Raw genomic sequence first — 16,337 nt, 5'->3', positions numbered from 1 at the left:
AATATTACAGGTATTTTTGGAATTATGTTTCAGCTGTGAAAATTGGCCACTTTTTGCTATTTAAAAAAAAACTCATATCAGCAACAATAAAGTCCAGCTAATAGACAAAAGTACAAGCCTGGCTTTATTTCAATTTGAATTTCTCTACCCAAATAGCTCTTATTGCATATAGCCCTAAGTATAGTTTTCATAAAAATGAAAATGGGCCTGCATTGATTGATTGTTTATAGTCACGTTACCTACCTGTAAGCTTTATGTAAGCTTCCATACTAAAAGCCCTGAAATTTTTCTTGGCCAGCCATAAATACTTGGAATATCCCTTTTTCTCTTTGAAAAATGAGAACCACCCAGAAAAGTTTCTATCGGAATCATTACTCAAACATCATTTTTGGCAGAAAACACTGAACTTTGTTTAATACTAGTGGAATACTTCCAAACATTGGCTGAACATGACAAAGAGAGCAAAAGATTTGTTCAGTGTGATCAAAAAACACTTCACAGATTGTGAAATGTCCCCAGAAATTTCAAATCTCCAGACTGGCCACATTCAGGTGAAGGTAGGAAGAAAACTAATGATATGTGCTGCTTGCATACCTGCTGAGGTGTTAATAGTTCACAGTTAAACCGTAATAGAATGACTGAGGTCAGAAAACAGAGCATACCTACAAAGTGTTATATTCTCAATATAAATACCTCTATAGCATATATTTTTCAAAGCAGTGTGATTCTATAGTGCTACAAAAGGTGTTATATTTTACCCAAGGGAATTACCATGAAGAAAAATATATATTGCTAAATACTCTCCATATATAATTTGAGTTTTGAATTCTTCAGGATCTGTATTACTCTGACCATGAATCTTGGTCTTTGATTAACAGTTCCAGATTATTATAGAAAAGTAAAAGGAGGCCCCAGGTAAAAATGTTCACATGGAGGTGAATAGACAGCTTATAAACTATGGCTCTTCTGTAGGCCATATGGAATCAGACGTAAATCATAAAGAACAATGACATGCTGGCTCTTGAGAATTACCAGTAGATATAGAAATTTCTACCAAGGAGATTGTGAGTGTACAGAATCATATTTGTTTTTATTGATTTATTGTTTGTGTTTTTATACTTCTGCCTTTAATTTATGTTTGGCAGTGAACCTACTCTGTGCAATGAACTAAGGTCCAGACTAGGATAATTTTGACCCAGTCCTGCCCTTTAGGGAAGCTAACCATGGTGGAAGGATAGTGATACGCGTTAAGGAAAAAAGTCAGAAAGATGTGATTACCTTTGCTGAGGGTCAAATGATATTTGCAGACTATCAGAGCTTTAGGAGTTCAGAAATGTCAGCAAAAGCAATTGTAGTTGGGGAAGTCTTCTAGGAAATGACAAGACTTGACTGGATCTTTAAAGAATGGGTGAAAAAATCGGAAACAGAGGAGGTGGAGGGAGTATTGCAGGAGGTGGGCAACTTTCCAGGAACAACAGAGAGCAAGAGATTTGTGGTGAGTAACTGAGTTTGGCTTGAGCAACTGATTTCCAATGGCAAACATGTGGTGAGAAGATGTGACAGGCAGGCTGGAGCCAGAAGGGAAAGTGTGGGCCTTCCCCCAGGCACTTGTTAGAAGAACCCTCTCCTTGCTGTCTTTCTCTTCCGCACTGCAGGCCAAGGGACAGGGTGGCAACAGGCAGGGCTGTGTGAGAATGTACTATTGTTAGTGTTGTTTTGTTTTTTTAAATTAATTTGGTGTGCCTTAGGGTCTGTGGAGGAGGTTTATCTGTAATTTTTTTCTTTTTTTTTAAATTATATTGTTTTAATTTTTGCATAAGGCCTTTTTTTTCCAAGAAAATCTTCCCCCAACTACATGAAATATGCCATACACACATCCTCTAGCATAGACCCAGAAAAAATTCAAGTCCTATCCAATTTTTTATTGTCCTTCTGTGTGTAGGAAAACAGTTCTTAAGCCTTCTTCAAAAGCGGGGATGGCTCTGTCCATTCCAGAGAAACTAAAGTGTTTCCATGGTAACCAGCCTCTCAACCTCCCAGGACCCTCTCAGTGGCTCCAGAGGTCTCAGAGGCACCACTCTGTGTGGGCATGCATTTTCTAACAACAACAAATCGCTTTGGTCTGTGGCCATTAGGATTAAATTGCTACAAAGTTTATTGATAAATGCACTGAGATTGACTAGGACTTCCAACTTCGGAACCACTGATTATTTGCCAAACATCCTGTAGACCCTTTGGCTAGACAGAATATAGTCTGAAAACATCATCACAGCATTCTCAAGTTTGTCCTGGAGGCAATGTAAAAATCAGATGATATGACACTTTGTTACCAGTTGCTAGTGTATGTTAGAAAGGGTGAACTTTGGGATGCCTTAGTTTAAAGGATCAAACAAGTTGAATTTACTGAGCCATAGGAGTAGAGGTGACACAGGAAACTCAGAAGAAAGTTAAAGAGCAGAAGAATGAGGAGAGGGTAGTGTCGCAGAGAACAAGAAGTGGAGAGATTTTAAGAAGGAAATGACTAATGACACAAGAAAAAAAAGATAAGTCTCAAACACAAAAAAATTTATTGCATTCAACAATAAGGACATTATAGGTAACTTTTTTTCCAAAACAGTATTAATGAAGTCTTAGGGGACCAAAGACAATTAATTGGGGGAGAACTGGATGTGACGGGGGTGTGGGGAAAGACCCAATAGTCTTTCAAGGGACTTGATAGTGAAAAAAAAAAAGGTTATTTTATGGTAACTAGTTAACAGAATTTTCTTTTGTTCTATTTTTCAGGGTGGGGTAGTCTTGAGTATGTTTAAAAGCTGAAAATAAGAGCAAGTAGAGTGAGAGAGACTGAATACGAGAGTTAAAAGGGGGTAACTGATAAAATAATGTATTTGAAGAAATAGGAAGAAAGGTGGAGGATTTGTCATTGAACAGAAACAGGGTATCCAGTGGTGCTTGGGTAGCTCAGTTGGTTAAGTGTCCAACTCTTGATTTCTGATCAGATCATGATCTCATGGTCTTGAGATTGAGCCCTAAGTGGGGTTCTGCACTGGGAAAGGACCCTACTTAAGATTCTTTCTCTCTCTCTCTTTCTCTCTCTCTCTCTCTCTCTCTCTCTCTGCCCCTCCTCTGCTCTCTCTCTCTCAAAAAAAAAAAGAAAAAAGAAAAAGAAACAGGGTATCCAAAAAGGTATCTACCTTCCTCCAAAAGTTGAGGTAAAATGATAAAAGTACTTTCAAAAATAAAGAAGGTAGGTCAAAGCAAAGCAGAGAAGTATACTGAAAGGGGAATTAGAGGTTGACATTTGTTTTTAGTTTATTTTAATATTAAAAATGATAATATATGCTTTGTTCTAATAATCATTTTCCAGGTGAGAATGTGTTTGGTGTATCAATAGAATCATGCTTATTGATCATGCTCATTGTACAAAATGCTTGATGTTATTATTTTTCCTGATGAAGTAGATTAAACCTTCTGCTTAGGAGTGAGGAAAATCTTTCATTTAAATGAAACAAGACATAGTTTTCATTAATTACTGGATTAATCTGAGTCCTGCAAGATGGTAGGGATCTCAATTATATAGGCAGTGTAGTCCATTTAAGTCCATGACTTAAAACCTTACTTTGTTTAAGGTAGAAACCATTGAATGAGCTATAGAATTGCACCTTATATCTTCAAATTGTCCCTCTGTATGTGATAAAGAACAGCCTATATAGGGTTAAGAATGGAAGGTGAGAAAACAAATCTACTGTGATAATTCAGCGATGTGGTTAGACTAGACTAGGAGTATAATAGTTCAAGAGATGTAAGAAGTGATTCAATTAAATGCATAAAGTTAAGATAGATGAGGGGCACTGGGTGGCTCAGTTGGTTAACAGTGTGACCCCTAGTTTCGGCTCAGGTCATGGTCTCATGGTTCATTAGATTGAGTCCCATGTCATGCTCTGTGATGGCAGCACAGAACCTGCTTAGTATTCTCTCTCTCCTTCTCTCTCTGCCCCTCCCCTAGTCATTCTCTCTTTCTCTCTCTCTCTCTCTCTCAAAATTAATAAATAAACTTCAAAAACAAAGGTAAGATAGATTATATATTGATGTAAGTGGGATGTGGAAAAACAGAGGCATTAAGGTTGATTCAGATTTTTTCCTCCAGTTATTAGAAATCATTCACAAAAGGGTTTGGGGAATATGGAATTTGGTTTGGGACACAGTGAATTTAAAGTCTTTAATAGGCAAATAAATGGAGATGTCAAACAGCAACTATGAACCTGAGTTTATCAGGAAAACCTAGTTTGAATATATAAATGTGGGGCTAGTCATCAGGTTGTTGTTATTTAGGATTATGCAGTTGGATGAGATAACCAAGGAAGTGAGTAGAGATGAAGGAAAACGGAGTCTGAGATGATGTTTCGTGTTGTGATAATGTTTAGAAACTAAGAAGAATAAGAGAAACCAGCAAAGGAGACTAGGAAAAATTTAACACTGAGGAAGCAAGTACAACCTAAATATACACGTATCATAGAAGTCAAGGGAAAAAAAAATCAGGTATGAGTGAATGAGCAAAAGGGGCAAATGTTACAGCTAATAGACTACAAAGAAGATTATGGATTTCCTATTGTTTTTGGCAGTCTGGAGGTCATTAGTGATATTGAAGATAGCAATTAATGTTAATGTGAATTAGCCAGGATAAAAGTATGATTGGATTGGGTACAAGAGAAAAGAAGAGACAAACTGAGAATGATAGGAATCTGGAAGGGGATATGAAGTCAAAATTTTAAAAATGTTTATTTTTTGATATAAGAAATAATAACATGTTTTTGACTTATAGCTATGTTCTTAGGTGATAAGAAAGACTTCGTGTTGCAAGAGAGAAGGGAAGAGCAGCAAATCATTCATGGGATTTCAGTCAGTGCAAAAGTACAGGGTTTGGCCTTGGGGTAGGATTTTGAATAGTTTATCCGGGCAATAGGAGGGAACTCATAGGATATATGTATATGTGTATATGTATATATGGAGCCAGGCCAGCTGGTAGATACAGTGGTGATAATTGGGGAGTTTGTAAACTTTCTCTTCCCAGAGAAATGTGCATAACATTAATCACCAGAAGATGAGAATTACAGAGGAGGTATGGGATGTTCCCAGGAAATGCAAGATCTACTATTTTATATAACATATGAGTATATATACTATTTCATATAATATATTTTTCATAATATAATAGTATATATATATATGAATATATATTATTTCATATAATATATATTTTTTCAAACTCAACAAGATCTCTAGTCCACTGGTTCTGTCATTTTCTCATCATCCATTAGCCCCTTCCATTCTTTGCTTCCATTCTTACCCCATAGCATGATGTTCAAATCATTCACTGGAAAGTACTCTCAACTCTCCAGGCCCCTTATGCTTCGCTCACATGTGCCTGGTAGGAAATACACATTGGTTCAACACGAGGGTCTCTTTTATTTTTTATTGTACTCATGCTGCTGAATGCTATAAGAGAACATCATTGGGTAATGTTACACAGCTTTATTTTAAGTATATGGACATAAACTCAATTGGTAATTTGATACTTACTAGATACACAACCATTTTTTACCCAGAAAATTTGCTTGTTCTTCTCCTGACTGTAATTTTTCCTCTTCTTAATTTATTCACATCTCCCTCTTTCTTCTTCCTTCCAAAATAATGATTTCACTTCACACTTCACTAAGAAAATTGAAGTCATCAAAGGGGACTCAGCATCTTTCCATCACCAAATTTATAAACCAACCTGTAAATGCAAACATATTTTCTTTCTTCATTTTTACTAAAAGGGTGAAAGTGTCTTACTTCCTCAAAGCCCAATTCTTCCACATGTGTAATCAATCCTATTCTTTCTTATTTCTGTAAAGACATCCCATCTATCTGCTGGATCATAACTATTCATTCCCATCACACACTGCCTTCTTTTTGTAAAATAAAACTTTCAATACTTCTTGCATTTAAACTTGGCACACAATTTATCAAACCAAAATTTAATATGCTAGGTACTCTTAAAAGTTTCAAAGTTGTGTGGCACTTGCAATATTATCTCAATGATTCCAAAATTATCATTATGTCTACGCATAGTTCCAACTTAAATTATCAATATCATGCATTCATTTAATTCTTTTTTATTTTCTTACTTGTACTGCAACTGCATTTACTAATCAAGGAAAGTTTCACTCACCTAACCCAGGAAATTAAGAGTAGCTATTCTGGTTATAGAAGCTTGGTTCTTGTCCAGAAACTGGTTGTGTCCCTAAGGTGATTGAAACTCAACCTGACATTAGTTGGATTGTATCCCTTCTTATTTTAAGTTTTGCCAATCATTTCAATGGCACCTTCCAGATTCTGCCTATTAGCAACAACTTCCTATGTCAGTAAAACCTAAATTTCAGTTTTGAAACTCAGGATCTCTGAAGTCAGCAGAATTTAATTAAATTTTTTTTTCCTCTCTCAGTGTAGAGCCATCCTTTGTATTCTTAAATTTTTTTTTCTGTACCTTGGTTGACTCTCCTGAACAAATGTGAATTAGTGTATCTAGGAAGAAATAACAAAATCTTTAGTTTTTTATACTTTTACCTCCTGTTCCAAAGTGTTACCTATCTGAATCCCTATCATAATAGTATTACAAATACGCTCCAGTCAATCTTCTTTTAACTGTGCCTTCTAATAATTTCAAATATGCCTCATTTCTTCATTTCTCTTCCTCTCATAAACTCTTGGTAGTATGCTTAAATAACTAGTATCTGCTTCCTCTCCTAATTTAAGGAAGAACAAAATCCCTACTTCATATTTAGAGGACAACTATATTGTAAGGATAAGTTTTATTGTACTTTTGGTCCTTCTCACTCAATCTGCTACATAAGATGAATGATCTGTGTGAATTGTGATGTTGGGGAAAATAATGAAACTTGCATGGATACTTACTGAATTAGGGTATGAGTTAAGTTTCTGTAAAAACAACAACAACAACAACAACAACAACAACAAAACAAAGAAATAAAAAAAGGGTGCAGTTTCATTGGATCTGCCAAAAGTTTATTTCTCTGTCATTTTTGGGCCCAGAGGTTGAGAGAAGTTTTAAGGCTATTAGGCATGCTGGATGAGCAGGCTGTGATCACTTAGTGACAAGGGAAACTGAGAAATGTGCTTTATATCTGTGCTGTCATGGTTCAGAATCAAAGGCAGAAGGAGGTCGTTAACAAATGGATGAATGGATGCTAAGGAGTGATGAGCAGTTTCTTCTTCTCTGGCCACTCAAGTATTATTGCATATCATTTCTCTCACACGTCTTTCCAAAACGGTAACATGAGGTTCTATTCTGGGCAAAGTCCACCATCTCTGGGTGATATGCATGCTCTCCATAGAGTCAGGATGTTACTATTCAAAGTCCAGTGGCATATGTATTAATAGATGAATTAATCTCTATCACTCCATCACTCTCTAGTCCTACCATATACACACATACATGTACATGCACACGCACACACACACACACAAGACACACACACATCCCTAATACACAGTATAATGTGAATAGCTATTGACAATCAAAGCACTCTTTTGGCCATCTGGAATTGGGAAGAACATATAGCAAATGGTCATTAGTATATAATAATGATGAATTCCAGCTAGACAGAAATCATAAAGACTTCCTCTGGGGCGCCTGGGTGGCACAGTCGGTTAAGCGTCCGGCTTCAGCCAGGCCACGATCTCACGGTCCGTGAGTTTGAGCCCCGCGTCAGGCTCTGGGCTCGATCTCACGGTCCGTGAGTTCGAGCCCCGCGTCAGGCTCTGGGCTGATGGCTCAGAGCCTGGAGCCTGTTTCCGATTCTGTGTCTCCCTCTCTCTCTGCCCCTCCCCCGTTCATGCTCTGTCTCTCTCTGTCCCAAAAATAAATAAACGTTGAAGAAAAAAAAAAAAAAAAAAAATAAAAAAAAAAAAGACTTCCTCAGCTAGTGGTGGAAAAACTTCCTTAGTTAGACCTTGGTTCTTGTCTGATTTGTTCATTGTCCTTCTTGACTTTTGGTTTGCCTTCTAGAAGATTTTCATGTTTATTGTGTACTCATTTGTTTTTATTCATTAACACTTTTATTTATTTACATTGTTAAGTCCATTCTTCCTTTCTCAGATTAACTGAGGTTACATGAGGCTATATAATAGAAAAAAAAAAAAAGTCTTGACTGGGAAAGAAACACCATAATATGATATACTATATCTAGCTGAGAAATCTTGGTGAGATGGATTATAAAATAGATATGGAAAACAATTTTATCTCCTTTGAGTAAAGTTATATAGAAAAAAAAACTAGCATTTCTAATATTGTTAGGTACCCAGACACTAAACTTACAGTCGATTCAAATTCAAGCCACAGGACAAAAAAACAAAACAAAACACAAAAACCCCCAAAAAACTCCTTTGGGAGAAATGTGTTCCATCCCATCTCTGCTTACAACTTGGCTAATTCTACCCTGTCTGCATTTATCTCATTCAGGATCTTGCTAAAAACAACAGGGTGAAGTCATACAAAGTGCAGCGCACTTACCCTTTCAGAACCACATAAAGCATTGGAAAGATTGCGGTCTGCCTTCCATACTACTGAAGCTGATAGACCAAATATTTCGTCATGATGTAGTAAGTGTTGCTAGCTTTCAAAACTAAGGTTTTTATGTGCTTGAGGCTCATAGCTCACCTGAGAAGTCAGTGCTTCATTTGAGATATTTGTTATGACAGCATGACATTACTAAGTTCTAAATTATATATTAATTATAGTGTAACATAAGTTACTGTAACAGTATGCATAGTTTCCATCTTTGATGTGCTATTTGCTTCCATTTCTCAGAACCCAGACCCAGAGAAAAAGAAAATGGATGATAAACTATTTTATTTTTAAGGATGTGACCTGGAATTTGTTCTGTTACTTTATCTGTCACTTAATCTGCACCATAGCAAGAGCAAGAAAGGCTGGGCAATTTGGTTTCTAGCTAGGAATCCATTTGCCTTGATAAAATTGAGTGGCAAGGAGGTAGAGTCCTGAAGTTATGACGGGAAATGCGATAGTGAGAGACAATGAATAGTCTCTGCCATATATACCTGGATGGTGAAGGCGTGCTTCTAATGTTCATTCTCTCTCTGTAGAAAATCTGGGATTGAGGCCCAGCATCTTTTAAAAACTCCTGAAAGCCAATTTCTGTATATACTGACCTGAAGGCTTTGAAGTGCCTGAGGCAGCCTGTTTTTTTTTTCCCCTTGCCCATGGATGGATAAATGGAGTCTGTTCTGCGGACCCAAACTTCCCTGTGGACATATCCCAAGCTTTGTAAGAAAAGAGAAATACAAGAAGTACAAGGAACCATACATTGGCCATAAGTACAGTTGTAATGTCCAGTTCAACTTTACTAGTTATAGATTTGTTGCTATGATCTCAGTATCTCTTACTCCTGTGTGTATTTGTAATTTTATTCTGAATTTGGTAGGGAAGAGAAGGGTGTAATTTATCAGTCTCTCAAACTTCAAAATCTTGTATCCATTTTCTTAAGTAGCTTTCTGACCTGGCCATGGCTCCTCTGCTCTACTGAAATTTTTCGTGTCTAGCTCACCAGTGGTCTTCATGTTGTCTCAATTCATGGACATCTTTCAGGCTTCATCTTTAGTCAACTTTAGTAGTTCTTGACAGAGCTAGCTGTTTGTCTTTTTAAAAATATTTTATTTTATTTTATTTTATTTTATTTTATTTTATTTTATTTTATATTTTGTTTTATTCTATTTTATGTTATTTTATTTTATTTTTATTGTATTTTAATTTAATTTAATTTTATTTTATTCTGAGAGAGAGCAAGCATGAGCAGAGGAGAAAGAGAATCTTAAGCAGGCTCTACACTCAGTGTGGAGCCTGACATAGGGATTGATCCCCAACCCTGGGATCATGACCAAAGCTGAAATCAAGACTAGGTCGTTCAACTGACTACGCCATTCAGGTGCCCTCTAGCTCTTTGTCTTTTGACAATTCTAATTGTTTGCATGATTTCGTATTTCCCTGATACTCCTGTTATTTCACTAAGCTTATTCTTTCTCTTTTTTAACTCTTCATTTATTTAAACTCTAATTATTATAGTCTATTATAGCCCCTGGGGACTTGGTCCTAAGATTTGTTTTTATGTTCCTTCTGTAAGTTGTAGTAGTGTTCAATATTTATTCTTCCTTCTCCTTTACTAACTCCCAGTGGGTGATTATAACTTTTCATCTATTGGCCAAGTGACTTACGTGGCTAACTTTATGTGAGCCTATCTGTCATGTGCCATAGCTGAGCAGGAGCTGAAATAAAATGACATACTTTGACTTAGTTTCTCTTGATTTTCCCCTGTGCTATGAGAAAGGTCATGTCCTAGCTTGCTGCTCTTCCTTCACTACGGCATATAGAATTAAAGGACAAATGTAGAAGATACAAATCTGCCCCACAGATTATAGTGGAGGCACAACCATCCCACACAATCCATATAAATGGAGTGAGAAGTAAACTTATGCTAATGTTGGGCACTGAGATTTTGGGGTGGTTTGTTATACAACATAGACTATCAGAAGCTGACTAATACAAAACTGTGCATCTATGTTCCTTAGGTAAAAGCTAACTCATTTGCACTGAGGAAAAAATAATAAAACTATCAACTGTGATAATTGGGAAAGCAAGACAGTGTGTCTAATGAAACTGTGGTTTTGACATATAAGGTTTGGAAAATAAATGTTAATGTGAGGATTAGGTTGCATTGGATAAAATGCTACAATGCATTGGGTAAAAGCAAGAGATGAGCTCAGAAAAAAAAATCAAACAAATCAAAACACCCTGCTTCTTTTCAATAAAGGATAAAAAGGATATTAGATTTGAATATCTGACACTTATAGGGCTAGGAAATATAATGGGTTATCTTTTCTAAACAGTAAACATAAACCTAAGAAATGTTTTGATACCCAGAGCCTCATTAAAATGCATCCTTAGGTCAAAGACCAAATCATGGGCATAGCCAGTAAGGCACATTCCCATGAAAAATCATAAGCATGGTTTAATCCTTTATTAAACTCTCTGAATAGATTATTTCATGTAATTTCTTTTTTATTACACGGTATCTGATAAATCTTTTTAGTTGAATAAAACTGTTCAGAATAAAGCTAAGAGTATGAGCCAATGAAAGGCAGATATACTGAAAATACCTACAATTAACCTAAACAGAAAAAAAGTCTCAAAAATAATTGTTTGCTAATTAGAATATTGAGCATCAACTAGGTTAAAAAAAATCCAACCCTATTTTTAAGAGATTTGTGCTTTTAGAATCACTGCTAGACTGTATTAAAAGAGTTTGTGGCTATTCAATATGTAAAGTGAACTTTTGGTTTCCCCTTTCTGTTGGAAAGAAAAAGACAGAAGATTCTCGTCACATGTTGCCAAGGAGGCTAATCAAAAGAAAACTCTTCCTGGAAGGCAAGGCTTAGACCCATGGAGAACAATGAATCCAGAATCCCTCCCAGTGGACAGAAGCAGAGACTAATCAAGGAACATGATCTACTACCAACAAGAGGGATCTGAAGTGTTCACCTAGCTGGATTTCAGATATCTATGGACCAGAGATTGATTGTGGCCTGTCTCTCATTATTCTCTTTTCAAACACTAGTGCTTTTTTTGGTGGATATTCCACCATTCTATGATGGATGTGTGAGTCTGAGGAGTGCCATCATTTAAAGTAGAGATTATTACAAAATGATGGATTTACAGTCTGATGCCATGATTGGATAAGATATTTAGGATGTCATTCTTGGGGTGTATTTTTGTGCACAAGGAAGGGAAATAAATGCTTGTGACTAAGAGGTCAGAGTGTGTTAATAGATTACTATTCACAAATATTTACCCCTCCTCCCTTCCTCTCCTCACCCCTGCCATTGGAGAAGTATATTTCCTCATTCCACTTTTGTTTTCAACTTGTCATGAGACTTATTTGGTCAAATGAGTATGAGTAGCCATGCTATCTGGCAGACTGAAGCGTTAAATGTGATTTCATGGAATAGCTTGCCTTTTGAATGTGCCTCTCCCGCAAGAAAGGCATGACTGGTATAGTGGTTGTTCCTTCAATCTGGGTGCCAGAATGAGAAGACACATGGAATAAAGACTCAGAGAACTCACAGTCTCTATATATGTAATGCAAGCAAGAAATGAAATTTCATTACAAGTTTCTGAGATTTTAGGGTTTTATGTTTCATAGCATAAGCACCATGGCACTTCACTGCCAAGCACATTTCTTATGTTTGGAAAATTGCTCACTAGTTGAATTCCTCTAGTCCAAGGTAGAAGCCAGGTATTCACTTTCATACACTGCTTTGCAACAGAGGCATACATTGTAAACTAGCATGTGCCAAGCTAACTAAGTGCGTCTACAGCGAACTTTAATTCGAAAGAGATCATCATGAAGAAACAGGTGTTGCACAGAGTTCATGTTCAGTTTAGGATGGCAGTGCAGGCTTTTAGGGCCAGTGATGAGAGAGAATCAGGCACCCAGTGCCCAGGATCACTGATGCCAAAAGAGGTTTCTGATCCCAGAAGCAGAAGCAGTGACAGAAGTTCTTCACTGGCATAATCCTGCAGTGTAGTTTGGGCTTAGCACCTTTTTGTGTGGTGTGCTTTCTGTAGTGCTATTGCTTTAATTTGCTGGAGTGTGTTTTAAGTTGCTTTTTTTCTCTTTCCTTCTCTCTTGCCCTTGCCCTCTCCCTCCTTCCTCCCCCCTTCCTTCCTTCCTTCCTTCCTTCCTTCCTTCCTTCCTTCCTTCCTTCCTTCTTTCCTTCCTTCCTTCCTTCCTTTTGCCTGATCTATGAATCATTTGCATTACTTCCTATGTCATGATTAAACTCTATACATGAGTTTTTCCAAGATCTGGATACACTGAATTTCCGACAGATTCTAAAAAACTGTATTTTTACAAACTCAAAGGTTTTGCCCATAATGTGCTATTTGTCTGGACATCTTCTCATAGCCCTTCTTGAGTCTTCTCTTCATAGTCTTACCTTTGAAATTCTAATGCAAATAAGTCTTCCGTAAGCTTCTACTCTAACCTATCTCCTTCACCACCCAAATTTTAATTCTCAGAGTATCCTTTCTATTTATGTCTTCCATAAACCAAAAACTATAATTATTTTGTTTATTGGTTTATTCTCTCATTTCCTGACTAAAATACAACTTTCTTGACAACAGAGATCATTCCTATTTTGGGCACTGTTTTACCTCCAAGTCCTATCAAATGTGTATTTCATGCTGGGAACTTGATGTAGACTTTTGAATGAATGAGTGAATAAATGGATGAGTGGGTATGAGTTAGGGATTGAGAATTGTGATGAAGATTTGAAAGAGTTACTTCAAGGAAAGGCAGAGGAAAATGGACGAGGATTTCCGAGCAGTGCTTAAAGTCCAGCTCTGACTGGAGAATATTAATGTGTAAAACATCGGTATGTTTATGCTGTTTTCTTTTCTGTAGCATAGCTTGGCAACAAAGGTGTAAGAGCCAAAAAGGAGCCTTGGTCTTCATCCAGCATTAGAGCTTTCTTTGTAATGCAGATGAGGTAAAAGGAAGGGAATTGAGGGTATTTATGAGCAAGAAGTTGAGATAATTTACAATACAATCTGGGCTGGGTAGAAAAATGAGTGTTGCAGGAGGCTGTTGGAGAAAATGGTGGAATCAAAAGAGATGAAGTCCAAATGTAGTACAATTAGGGAAGTCAAAATAGCAGAAGATTACAGTTATCATCAAAGTACTATGTATTATATTTTAAGTTTTCTGAGGCTGAAAAATGACAAGTGATGATAATTCCCAGAATGTAGCCATGTATATGAGGACTGAAATGAAATAGATGTAAAATTAACCAGAGATCAAAGAAGGAAGAAGATGGGTTTTGGATGACTCTATTTTTTAAGACTGAAATCTGCCAAGATAACTCTTGCTAATTTATTTTTTAAAACTTAACTTTTGTATATTGAATAATTTAATTCAATTTAGTTCAACCGAAATTTGTTAAGCATAGAATCCAGACTGTAGTTAGGCCTGTATTACCTCTATGTGAACTACGGAAAAGTACCCCTTTTTTTAGGCAGAGAAGACCCTTAATCTGTGTACATAGTTTGGGAAATGGAGCATGGACTGTAGTTCCCAGTGTTTCCTTAGGCTACACAAATATACATTGTGGCCGCAAATAGACTCAATGAATGAAACTGTTGGGCGAGGAAAGGAAAGTCAAGGAATGTGACTGAGTCCCTAACATGTACTAGCCATTGTGCTAAGTGTTTCAAATGTGTTATCTCTTTTAATTCTCACCACAACCACATATAGACAGAAGTTATTATCTCACTTTCAAGTAAGGTAATTGAGTTTCAAGGGGAAAAATAACCTGTCCAACTTGAAACACCTTTATTAAATGGTAAAACTATAATAGCCCTTTCGGTTACATTTTTTTTGTGTTCAGCAAATGAATGCCAAAGCACATGACTAAAAATAATACATCTTAATTTTTTCTCATAATTCTCTGTTTTGTCCATGCAGTTATTCCAGTATAGATCAGTTTGGTTAGGAAGAGACTGAATAATCTAGGCCTCACTCTCATAGTTGGAACAGACAGAGTGCCTGGCAAGGAAGACTTGGGACCTTACACCATATATTTTTTTTATCATTTAGGAAGCTTTTCCTAGCTTGTTCAGATAGTGGAGGGTTTTCAATAAAAGTGGTGGCAAACTTCAAGTACTCAAATACCGCTTAAGACTCTACATTACATTCTCTAATGTCCCATTGAGTAAAACAAGTCATATGGCCCAACCCAAATGAAGAACATTTCTCCACCTCTTGAAAGGGGAAGACACATAGTCACATTGCAAAGGATTATGCATATAGAGAAGAGAGGGAATTGTAGGCATTTTGAAATCAATCAAAAAGTCTATTTTCAAACTCATGCTGTTTCTATCATATCACATCATTCATTGACTGTTTTATTTATTTCTTTATTTTAATGTTTATTTATTTATTTTGAGAGCTAGAGCATGAGCAGGGGAAGGGAGGAGAGAGAGAATCCCAAATAGGCTCTGCACAGTTAGTGCAGAGCCCAACACAGGGCTCAGTCTCAAGAACTGTTAGATCACGACCTGAGCCGAAATTAAGAATTGGACACTCAACTGACGGAGCCACCCAGGTGCCCCACTGCCTGTTTTTAATTCTAAAGTGAGGACAGCATTGTCTAAGCCCTTGTGGAGCTGTGTAAATTAAGGAAAACATTTTTATTTAGAACTTTCTACATTGTTAAAACCATCCTAGGAACTTGCCATTATGTCATAATCATATTAGGGATGAGTAATCTGGGGAATATTACCCCTCTTAGGCAGTCATTAAATAGTTTAAATAATGTTTTAGAAATTCAAATAAAGTCCATGTTCTTACACCATACACAAAAATAAACTCAAAATGGATGAGAGACCCAAACGTAAGACAGGAAGCCATCAAAATCCTTGAGGAGGAAGCAGGCAAAAACCTCTTTGACCTTGGCCACAGCAACTTCTTTCTCAACACATCTTCAGAGGCAAGGGAAACAAAAGCAAAAATGAACTATTGGGACCTCATCAAAATAAAAAGGTTTTGTGCAGCAAAGGAAACAATCAGCAAAACTAAAAGGCAACCGATGGAATGGGAGAAAATATTTGCAGATGACATATCAAATAAAGGGTTAATATCCAAAATCTACAGAGAACTTACCAAACTCACCACCCAAAAAACAAATAATCCAGTGAAGAAATAGGCAAAAGACATGAATGGACACTTCTCCAAAGAAGACATCCAGATGGCCAACAGACACATGAAAAAATGCTCAATATCACTCATCATCTGGGAAATACAAATCAAAACCACAATGAGATACCACCTTACACCTGTCAAAATGGCTAACATTAACAACTCGGGCAACAACAGATGTTGGCAAGGATGCAGAGAAAGAGCATCTTTTTTGCACTGCTGGTGGGAATGTAAACTGGTGTAGCCACTCTGCAAAAGAGTATGGAGGTTCTTCAAAAAATTAAAAATAGAACTACCCTGTGACCCAGCAATTGCACTACTAGGTATTTATCCAAGGGATACAGGTGTGCTGTTTCAAAGGGACACATGCACCCCAATGTTCATAGCAGCGCTATCAACAATAGCCAAAGTATGGAAAGAACCCAAATGTCCATTGATGGATGAATGGATAAAGGAGTGGTATATATATATATATATATATATATATATATATATATATACACA

The 16,337-nt window shown here is 36.7% G+C and overlaps 1 long non-coding RNA gene across 2 annotated transcripts in view; it reads left to right on the top strand.

The window, feature by feature from the left end:
* The window catches only part of LOC121035008 (uncharacterized), a 277,049-nt gene that overhangs the window by 24,134 nt on the left and 236,578 nt on the right, over positions 1 to 16,337 (top strand). Inside the window, exon 1 of one of the 2 annotated variants that reach the window (XR_005792721.1) lies at positions 8,529 to 8,664. The exons of the other annotated variant lie outside the window; for it this stretch is intronic. This is a non-coding gene — a long non-coding RNA (uncharacterized LOC121035008). Of the gene's footprint in view, positions 1 to 8,528; positions 8,665 to 16,337 lie in introns of those variants that run through there. 2 annotated transcript variants of the gene reach the window in all.

Source organism: Herpailurus yagouaroundi, unplaced genomic scaffold (assembly GCF_014898765.1).
Source record: "Herpailurus yagouaroundi ecotype Mexico unplaced genomic scaffold, PumYag 28, whole genome shotgun sequence".
Classification (NCBI taxonomy): Eukaryota; Metazoa; Chordata; class Mammalia; order Carnivora; family Felidae; genus Herpailurus; species Herpailurus yagouaroundi.
This window is presented reverse-complemented; position numbering and strand designations above follow the sequence as displayed.